We start from the raw sequence: 10,133 nt of genomic DNA, 5'->3' as shown, positions 1-10,133 counted from the left end.
GTTGCCAAGGTTTGTTTTTCCCCAAAGTAACTCCATGAGTAAAAGTACCATTTAATGAAATGACGAAGACTCTACATATAGTTCTTTTGTTTTTTCCTAAGAGGAAACACGTTAAGTGTGGAGTTCAGGAGAGCAGATGGGCTGGATACATATGTTCAGGGTTATTAATGTGTACTTTATGTAGAAAAATTCACTCTTTTTGGTGTACAGGCATATGAATTTTGTCAGATGTAGGCAGTCATGTAACCACCACCATCAATCATGATAGAGAAGATTAACCAGTCAAGATACAGAATATTTCCATCAATCCAACATGTTCTCTCATGTCCCTTTATACACATTTCATCACACTAAACCCTGGAAATTAATGTCTGTGTCCCTATAGTTTTACCTTTTCCAGAAGTGGAGGTGGAATCAGATAGATGAAATCATGTGATATGTTGTCTTCTGTGTGTAGCTTTTTGCATTCAGTGCATACATTTGATATCAAGCCATGTCAGGAGCATCGATAACTCATTCCTTTTTTATTGCTGAATAGTGTTTCACCGTAGGGCTATACCTCAATTTGTTTTTCCTTTCACCTATAGATGTACACTTGAAAATTTTTCCCCACATGTTTGGCCATTACAAATAAAAGCTGAAATAAATAGTCACACACAATTTTTATGTGTACACATGTCTTCATTTCTATTGAGTAGATAACCAGAGTGGGATTTCTGGGCCAGAAGGCAAGTGTGTGTTTTACTTTATGAGAAACTGAAAAGCTGCGTCAGCAGTGGTCCCACCACTTTGCGTTCTCAGCAGAGTGTATCAGAGTTCCAGTGGCTCTGTGTCCTCTCCAGCACTTGGCAGAGCCAGCCCGAGCAATGTTGGCCATTCTAATAGGTATGCAGGTCTACTCTTCACATTGAGAGGCATCCTGCACTTATGCACAGTCATGGGGCTACATATACTCCGTAGGGAGCCAGTATGCACAGCAAAGAGAAGAGGTCTGGGCAGAGGAGAGCAGGAGGGGCAGCTGGCTAAGGAGAAGGACATTAAGGGTTGTGGTCCATGGCTAAACCACAGAAGTATTTTAAAAAGAGTGTGTGATATGCTGGCTGAGTGCTGTTGAACATCTGCAGAAGATGAACACTGAAAATTGATCATTGGATTTGGAAAGATGGCAGTTGTTGACTTTGATAAGAGCAGTTTTAATGTTGTGATGTGGTGAGACCCACATGAGGATGAGTGGGGAGGTGATGGACTTGAACAAAAGGACAGGCTCTTCATGTTCAAAGACAAGGTGGTAGAGTCTGTGGGCTGCTTCTCCAGTTTTCTCCTCTATTCTTACTGATAGAAATCTAATTTTATTTGGGATGGCAGTGTGCATAAGCTGAAAAGATTGCACTTTCCAGCTCTCTGGAAAAACTGCACTATAGATGTGCTAGTGATGCTTGTTCAGTGGATGTCCAAGAAAACTCCTTAAAAGGGGAGGAGGCATAGTTGGTAAGTGCCCATTTCACCTTCACCATCCTCCTTACTGTCTGCAGCCCCAGCTGCCACCCTGCAGTCTCCTGTGAGGCTGACCTTGAGGGTGGAAGCTAGCATCAAGAAAGCTAGAGAAGGAAGACTGAAGTAATTTAGATTCAGATAGCGCTATGGAGCTGGCAGATTAGCTCCGTCTGCCACCTCCAGATTGCTTTTTCTTGAACCTGGCTGTGTAAGCCAATACCTTTAAGTCAGTTAGCAGTTGAATATATTTCCTAAATGATATAGATTGTAAGCCTCAAAATGAGCATAAATTTTCCCTAATTAATCTATAAATTTGATTCCCAAATGAATAGCAAAATAATTTGTTTTAGAATTAGATAAGCTGATGTTAAAATTCACATAGAAGAAGAAAAAAGCAAAAGTAGCTCAGAAAATTCCAAAGCAGATGTGCATCAGCGGAGATGAGTGCTATAGGTATATTTTAAAACTATAATAAATAAAACCATGTGGTACTGGTGTATGAATAATTCATCTGATCAATGAAACAGAAGGTAGAGTCCAAAAATAAAACCAGATACATAAGAAAATCTAGATTAATCTGAAGAGGCTTCCTCAGATATTCTTAAATTTGTGAGAAAGAAGGTGGGCCATTCAACAGTCTAGAACAGTAAAGTAGACCCTGAGAAAATTACTGTTGAGTCCAAAAGTGGGAAATTAGTAGACATCTTAAATTAGAGTATATTCCAAATGGGTCAAAAATGTAAAGGTGGAAAAAAATGATCTGTATAGTAACTGGGAAAATGAAAATATGGGAGAATTATTTATAGTCTCAGAGTGGGAAAGACCTTTCTAACTATGACAGGAAGAAAACACACACACCAAGAAATCCTGAAATAAAACTTTGGTAAGCCGGACTACATAAAAAATTTTAAAAAATTTTATATGGCATAACCTACCATAAGTAAAGTCAAACAACAAACAATAAACTGGAGGAAATGTTTGCAACTCTGACCCCAGACTAAGGCCAATTTCTCTTAATTATAAAGAGCTCCTACAAAATAAGACCAAAAACTCAAAAGAAAAATGGGCTGAACCTTTGAAGAAGCAATTCACAGGAAGGGAAATACAAATATCTCTTCAATGTGAATAGAATTTCATCTTTACTGAATTTAAGAGAAATGCAGACTAAGACTTCCCTGTGATCCTACTTTCCACTAGTGGGTAGCTGAGGAGCAGAGGTCAGGAGACCCACTGCTGGCAAGGGTTTGTGCCGACACATCTTTGCTGTGGAGAGCTGAGCTGGGTGGAACCACATGAGCCCCTTTACCAGAAGCCCTCTCTCATGTCTGAGCATCACTCAGCAGTATGCCCACTGCATTTATACTGATTGACTACTTATTTGATCCCACATTTGTGCTGAGAGACAAGGGATTCCATCTTTATTTTCCAGATAAGGAAATAAAAGCCCAGAGAACTGGAGGCAGTTATCAGGTGACAAGCCAGAAATGAACTCGGGCCTTGCTGCGCACAAGCAAGTGCATCCTCCCCTCAGCCCATCTTCCTCTTTCCCTCACTCTCTGCCTTCCTTCCCTCCTTCCTGCTTCCCTTCTGCAAATAGGGACTGAGAGCCTGATCTGTGCACAGTAAAGCATAAATGAGCTCCCGCTCTCAGGCTTGTAAGCGATTTCACCCCTATCTGAAAACCCAAGGGACCAGGCCAGTGCAGAAGGTGGGTGCCTCTGACCAGGGGTGGGGAGAAGATTGCAGAGGTGTTTGCAACTGCTCTTTCCTTGGGAATCTGAGACCCAGGCTGTCCCCTCTCCCCCACCAAAGGGAAAAGTTGTGCAGAAAAACAGACCCATGAAAAGGTGAGTCCAGAAGGCTCTAGAACCTGAGGAGTTCAGTCTGGGAAAAGCTTGATACTGAGACCATGGTCCTAGTCCCGGTCAGCTGTTACTGAAATGTTAGAGGCCCACTCTGGTGCCCGTGTTCTGGGGGAAGTTCTCCTCCAAAGAAGAGTGAAGCTGAATAAATTGTTTGTGGGGAGGCAGTAGAGCTTGACAACTAGTGAACAAAGAACCTCTCTTTGGAAGTAGGTCCTGGAGGGTGAAGGGATAGGGAATGGGAAAAATGAGACCTGTCAAGCCTACATAGGAGCCAGAAACAGACATCTCTGTCACTCCAGGGTGAGAAGAAGCTGGCCAGATAAGGTGAGGGATGGGAGAACTCACTGGCAAGATGTGTGTGTGTGGTAATGCATGTGTGTGTGTGTGGAGTATGTGCATGGGGTGTGTTTGGGATATATCTGTGTGTTATGTGTCTGGGATATGCGTGGTGCGTGTGTTGGGGGTGGTGTGTGTGGTATGTGGGTTGTATGTGTGTGGTGTGTGTGGTATGTGTGGAATGTGTAGTGTGTATGTGGGGTGTGTGTGTGGTGTGTGTTGTTGGGAGTGAGACCTAAGAGGATAATTTTCATTCAGCCAACACTTATCCATCACTCTGTAGGTGTTGAGTCCTGTATCAGACACTTTCCTATCTTCTACTGAATAAAACCTCAGCTTCCTTCAGTTAGTTATCCTATTCTCAGAAATATATATGGTCTTAAATCCATGCTTTCCATAATTCAGATTTGGGGTCTCACTTCATCAAGCTGGGACACTGGCCAGATTTCAAGGGCTCAGACCTCCTACTCTCTCACTTTGAAAAACAGTTTCTAAGGAAAGTATTGATTTATTGTTTACTTGTTAGTACACTAACAAGTGTGAAGTTGTGTATGTGTGCATGTGCCTATAAGTGGGTTTGGTCAGGGTGAGTGTGAGGGAATGGGTAAAAGATGGATTTGGCTCTTGAGGAACTCACAGTCTGGTTTGAGAGGTCAGAACTTTGCACAGCTAATTATCATCCAAGACAGCAAACCGTAAACCCCAAAGGCCTGTGAAGCTGGGAGGGGCACTGGAGGGCCCTTCCGTCATTGTCTTAACTCCCCATAAGGGAGGCCACCCAAGCTATAGACCTCTCAGGGGTCAAGAATTACCCTTGACTGGAGATACTTCTGCATCTTACATCTGGGTTCTTACCTGGAGTGTCCCCAAGCTGGAGGCTGGTGATGCGAGTGTCTCTCAGCCCACTGGCCTGTAACCTGTGCTGGCCTTTTCCTGCCCTCACCTCTGAGCCCCTCACCACCCACCAGACCTTTTGCCCCTGGCTGGTATGAGTATGCCGCAGATGCCCCAGCATTGTCCCAGTGTTGCGTGGCTTATCTCTCTCTCTCTCTTTCTTTTTTTAAGTGGCTTGTATGTTGCACAGCACACATGCTCAGGTGTTTTGCTACCACCTGTTAATCATCTCTTTATGGGTTTGTCGCCTCTCTCTGCTTTCTTATATACTCCCTGCTGGGATATCACTTGACGGTTCTCCATAAATGCTTCCTGGATGGCCGGCCAGAAGTGAGGTAAGAAACCCTAAGACCTGGAGTGTGTGGAGCTCAATCTCAGAGTGAAAGGGACCCTCCTGGTGGTTCACAGCAAGCTAGCCCTGATGCAGACATCCCTTCACACCTTCTGCCCCTGGCTCGTCATACCTAGTTGGTGCCTGAACACTTGAGTGACAGATTCCTTAGTTTCCAGGGGAAGCAGATTCTAATTTCAATGTGAGAATGTGCCTCCTTTCAATGAGTCAATATCTGTCTTCCTGAATCTACCAGTAGTTGCCTCTTGTTCTGTACTCTGGAGTCTCACAGAAAACAAAACAAAACAAAACAAAACAAAACAAACAAACAAAAAAAACCACTACCACCCCCGCCCCCACCAAAGCATCTAGTGGAGGAACTTCCAAAACAAGAAACCCTCAGTTCTCAGGGCTGACTCCAATTTCCTCTCTCAACTGACAGCAGGGCCCACACCCTGTCTATCCTGACCCCATCCCTGTCCAGGAGCTTTCTCTCACCCCAACAGGTGGAGTCACATCAGCCCCACGCCCCAATCCGCTTCTTCCCTTGGGAGTAGCTGGCAGTGGGGACAGATGGCTGAGAAGACTTCGGTGTTTTAGGGCCTACACAGGAAGATTTTTGGCTCACTTTGCCCTCTGACTGATGAACAGACATGAATCTCATTCTGCAGGTTCTCTGAGAAACGAGCATTCTCAGGAAAGCAGTCGTTGACAACGAGGCGAGCCAGAAGCCTGTGCCAAGCATATGGCACCTCCTCCATCCCTTCTGGCATCACAACCCTCTGGCGGCTGGAAAGAGATTGGCCCCCGGATCTGCTGTCTGCAACCTGCCTACTTCCATCTTCCAAGGAACCCAGTGCCCCACAGGCAGCGGGAATGAGCAGGGACTCAAGGACATGAGGAAGGACAAAGAAAGCTCTTCTCTGCTCTTCCCTTTCAGCATGAGGTACAGGCTGCCTCTCTGCATGTGGGTGTTGGGAAGAAGGGGAGCATATTGGCCAAGTGCATGGAGATGCACAGCAGGGAGGGAGATCCAAGATAGTAAGATGCTGCCAGAAATCCTCATCATCTTCCCACATAAGCCCCCTCTTCTCCTCTGAGCTGACAGCCAGGACCCTGTCTACCCTCTCCTCATTCCCACCTTCAATGCCCACCCCCTCTCCATAGACCAGAAAAAATGTTGCAGGGCTGGATGAATATTCATATTGGAATGAATGCCATAGCAACCCAAAGGCAATGGAAACAGTTTCATGACTGAGGCTGTGGGAAGCACACCATCTTGAGAGTGTGTGAGCCTCAGGGACTCACTGGGCCCAGAGCAGGAACCTGGTGAGACATGCTTGCTGTGGTGCTCCAACTAGCATAAAACTAAAGGCATTAGAACTAACAGTATTAGCAGGTTTTGAGTCTTTCATTCCATTCTTGCTTCTGAACAGTTGTGTACTCTTAGAAATGTCTCCTGTTCTCTGAGGTGGAAGGTAAGGAGGGTAGTAGCACTTAGATGTAAGATGGACAGTGCTTTGCATCTCTAAGGGAGATGCTGGGAACCTTAGGTGGTGTCAACTCCAATGCTGGCTTTGGCATTTGAGGCAGGCATCCTGCTTGGTATTCACTAGTGAACAGAAACCTGGCTTAGGAGTCTAGAGACCTGGGCTTCTGACCTGACTTGCCTCTGAAGTCAGACAGCTTGTGTTTGCACCTGCTGCTGTGACTTCCCATATGGCCTCTATTAATCCCTCTGGGCTATCAGTGATATGCAGGATAAGAGCTTCTGTCTTAGAAGGCTGGACAGGGCATAAGGGATAAGGATCCAATCAAGACCCCACCATTTAGTGGTGACTTTGGGCAAATACCTTGTTCTCTGTGGTTTGGTTCCTGTTCTTAAACATAGGGACAATGGTAGGACCTTACTGAGCAGTGTGAGGATAAATGAGATAATACAAATAAAGGGCTTAGGACAGCACCAGGTCTATTGGAGGTGTTTGATCAATGTTAGCCATGAAGAGTAACTTCAAGGGCTGTGTGAAGGTTCAGTGCACATAGGAAGCACTCAATGATTAATAGTTGTTATTAGTAACAGTGTAGCTACAGAACAGTGTAGCTATAGAACTTGGGAGAAGCCTCTTGGGCCTTCAATTCCCCATCTATAACATGGGAACTGAGTCTCCTATCCCTCCTTTTCTCTCAGGCACAAGTTAAATGTATATCCACCCATAAATGTGCACATGCTTTTGGGAACACGATCCCAGAAATACAAGACATTTCCACAAATATGCATCTGCCCTCTACGCAAATTAACAGTGAGTCTCTCAAACCTATTTAAATAAGAATTTTTATTCTGCCTCTACCAGAGGAATGCAAAAAAGAAGGGAGAGTGAGACAGTTCTCATCATGCTAAGAGCTCCTCACCATCTGGAAGGAATCAAGCATTAATTAAGAACAAGGAAGGAACGGCTGAAGGGAGCTAGGGTCCAAGTGGAGAATACACACGAGGCCTCTGTGCTTTGGGAGTGCCTGGCCATGATGTCTTCTTCTCTCCAGAAATTCTCTGTCCACATGCCAGAGCAGTTCCTGGAGTGATGGAGTCTGTCGGTGTCCTGTGACCTCCCCAAAGCTGTGCCTGGCAGCTTCACTGAGCAGCAATATCAGCACCATCTGGGTGCCTGTGAGACATGCATATTCTCTTGCCTATTTTCTAGACCTACTGAAGATGAGACTTTTGGGGTGGGGCCCGCAAGACTTCCAGAACATTCTGGTGCACCACTGAAGTTTGAGAACTTTTTTAAGATTTTTTTTTTATTTGACAGAGAGAGAGAGAGAGATATCACAAGTAGGCAGAGAGACAGGCAGAGAGAGAGGTGGAAGTAGGCTCCCTGCTGAGCAGAGAGCCCCATGTGGGGCTTGGTCCCAGGACCCTGAGACCATGACCTGAGCCAAAGGCAGAAGCTTAACCCACTGACCCATCAGGCACCCACGTTTGAGAACTTTTGGCCTATACCAAGAAATGCTCATGAAAGTGTTCAGAATTGTAAAATGGGACAATACTACCATCTCATCTCCAATGTATGAAAGCTTGAGTTTTGGGGTTTTGGGTAAATAAGACCTATCCTGAGAGCCATTGTAAGGATTAGAAGTGACACATATGATGTGCTTGGCCAATGGTGGTTTCTTTTAAATAGAAAACAGATGATGAGTCCCTACTCCATGCTTATCTTTTCACTCCATTTTGCCCCCAGAATTTGATTAATGCTGTGGACTGAATGTTTGTGTTCCCCACATTCACACACTGCAGTCCTAACCCTCAGGATTATGGTATTTGATGGGTTATAAGTGTGGGGCCCCATGGTGGAATTAACGCTGTATAGAAGGAGACACAAGGGATGAACTCCATCTCTGCCATGTGAGGACACAGCAAGGAGAAGGCTGTCTGCAAACCTCACTGACCCCTGACAGGCAGCTTGATCTCAGACCTGCAGCCTCCAGAACAGTGAGAAATGAAGATCTATTGTTTAAACCACCCAGTCAGTAGTCCTAAGCTAAGATAATTAATATATAAATAAAATTAATTTGAAACATTTTTAGCACTTTCATCTGCAGCTCTTTCCAATGGGATGGTCCTTCCCCACTTACTTCAGTAGACACTGAACACAGTGATAAGTCAGGGGGGTGTAGAGAACATACCATAAAAAAATGAAAATTTAGAACAACTTTTAAGGCATTACAGCTCTCCTGCTCCATTTTGTTTCCATATCCTCATACAGATGTGTCCTGACACATCTCACAGCTGTCTGAAATCCACCTTTAAGGTTTCTTCCAATTTGACAGCCAATCCCTACTCTGAAAAACCCAGAGCAAAGTAAATCAACAAGCAAAAACGAGCCTCATACATCACACAGAAGGAAATGCCCATCCTTGCTCAGGATCAGTGGCAGCTATACACCACCTCCCAGCCCCTAGGCTTCGGGACAGTGGTCTGGCTTGGCTCCGTGAGACTGGAGTACAGAGCTCAGAGGGGCTGCTCCCACTTCTTCTAGAGAGAAGAAAGCCCTCTAGGTGGTTTGCTGCCCTGATGTGGGGGAGTGAGCTCTAGACCCCTGCCCTGCACAGGAGCCTGAGGACTTCAGGAAGAGCCCAGGGCATTTACATTCCTGCTTTTAGCTTCATATTGTGTGCAAAACACCAAGTGGACAAAAGACTATCAATATATGCCAAGCTGTGAGGGAAGGTGCAGCTCACTTAGCTGCCTCAACATCGATTTTCACCTGCTTTGTTGATGAAGCTGCATTCCTAAGTAGTGATAAATCCATTAGACAAACATGACACTCCATTATTCACAGTATCTACAGTGGCCACGCACGGGCCCTGGATGTGGGGCTGATGCGATAAGGCTTTGTCTGGTGCAGGTGAACCCCAGTGAGCTGAAGGGTGAATAAGTGGATAGGGCCTACCCGAGACTGGCTGGTGAGTTGGGGAGGAGAAGGACCTCCGGGTCCCTGGTGACCCCACATTGCGCTTACCTGGGTAGGGGTAGGTAGGTCCTGATTTGTTTCTCACTTCTACTTAACTTCAGGACCTCAGACAAGCTTTTTGAGCTTCTGTCCTCACCTGTCTTTGAGGCTTAAGGACTAGGGAATGCAGAGCAGATTGTCTTTTGCACTACCCCGTCCCCCCCATAGCCACCCTGGGAGGTTGGCAGGATGGCAAGCCATCCCATTTTTATAGACAGGGAATTCACATTTAGGTCTCACCAAAGCAGCAGAGCCAGGACCTGAATGCAAGGACACAGAATTTCTTCTTCCAGCTCCAGGGTTGAGCCCTCACAGCATGGTGCCTTTCTGCTCCTTGTATTGTAAAAATAATATTGCCATTTTGTCATTAGTTGAAATAGGGAGTTGGCTGACAAGCTTGACCCACAGGGAATGCAGAAGGAGAGTTTGGGGCTGGTCAGAGATACAGATGCAGTGCACAGAATTCCACATCCCTGGAGAGGGGTGTAGAGGCTAGGAGGCTCAATGACACAGTGACCACCAACTCAGCACAAATCTCCAGGAAGACAATGCTGGGTTTTCAGTGAGGAAAGTATGACAGGGTGACTGGCCACCTACATGGCTGGGAAGAGGGCCTGGGGACTGAGGGTTGGTCCTGGACCAGAATGAGAGAACAGCAGTAAGAAAGTTCCTACGTGTAGGTGCCAGGCACTGTGGGCACCTCTA

The sequence above is a fragment of the Meles meles genome, chromosome 8, assembly GCF_922984935.1.
Source record: "Meles meles chromosome 8, mMelMel3.1 paternal haplotype, whole genome shotgun sequence".
NCBI lineage: Eukaryota > Metazoa > Chordata > Mammalia > Carnivora > Mustelidae > Meles > Meles meles.
This window is presented reverse-complemented; position numbering follows the sequence as displayed.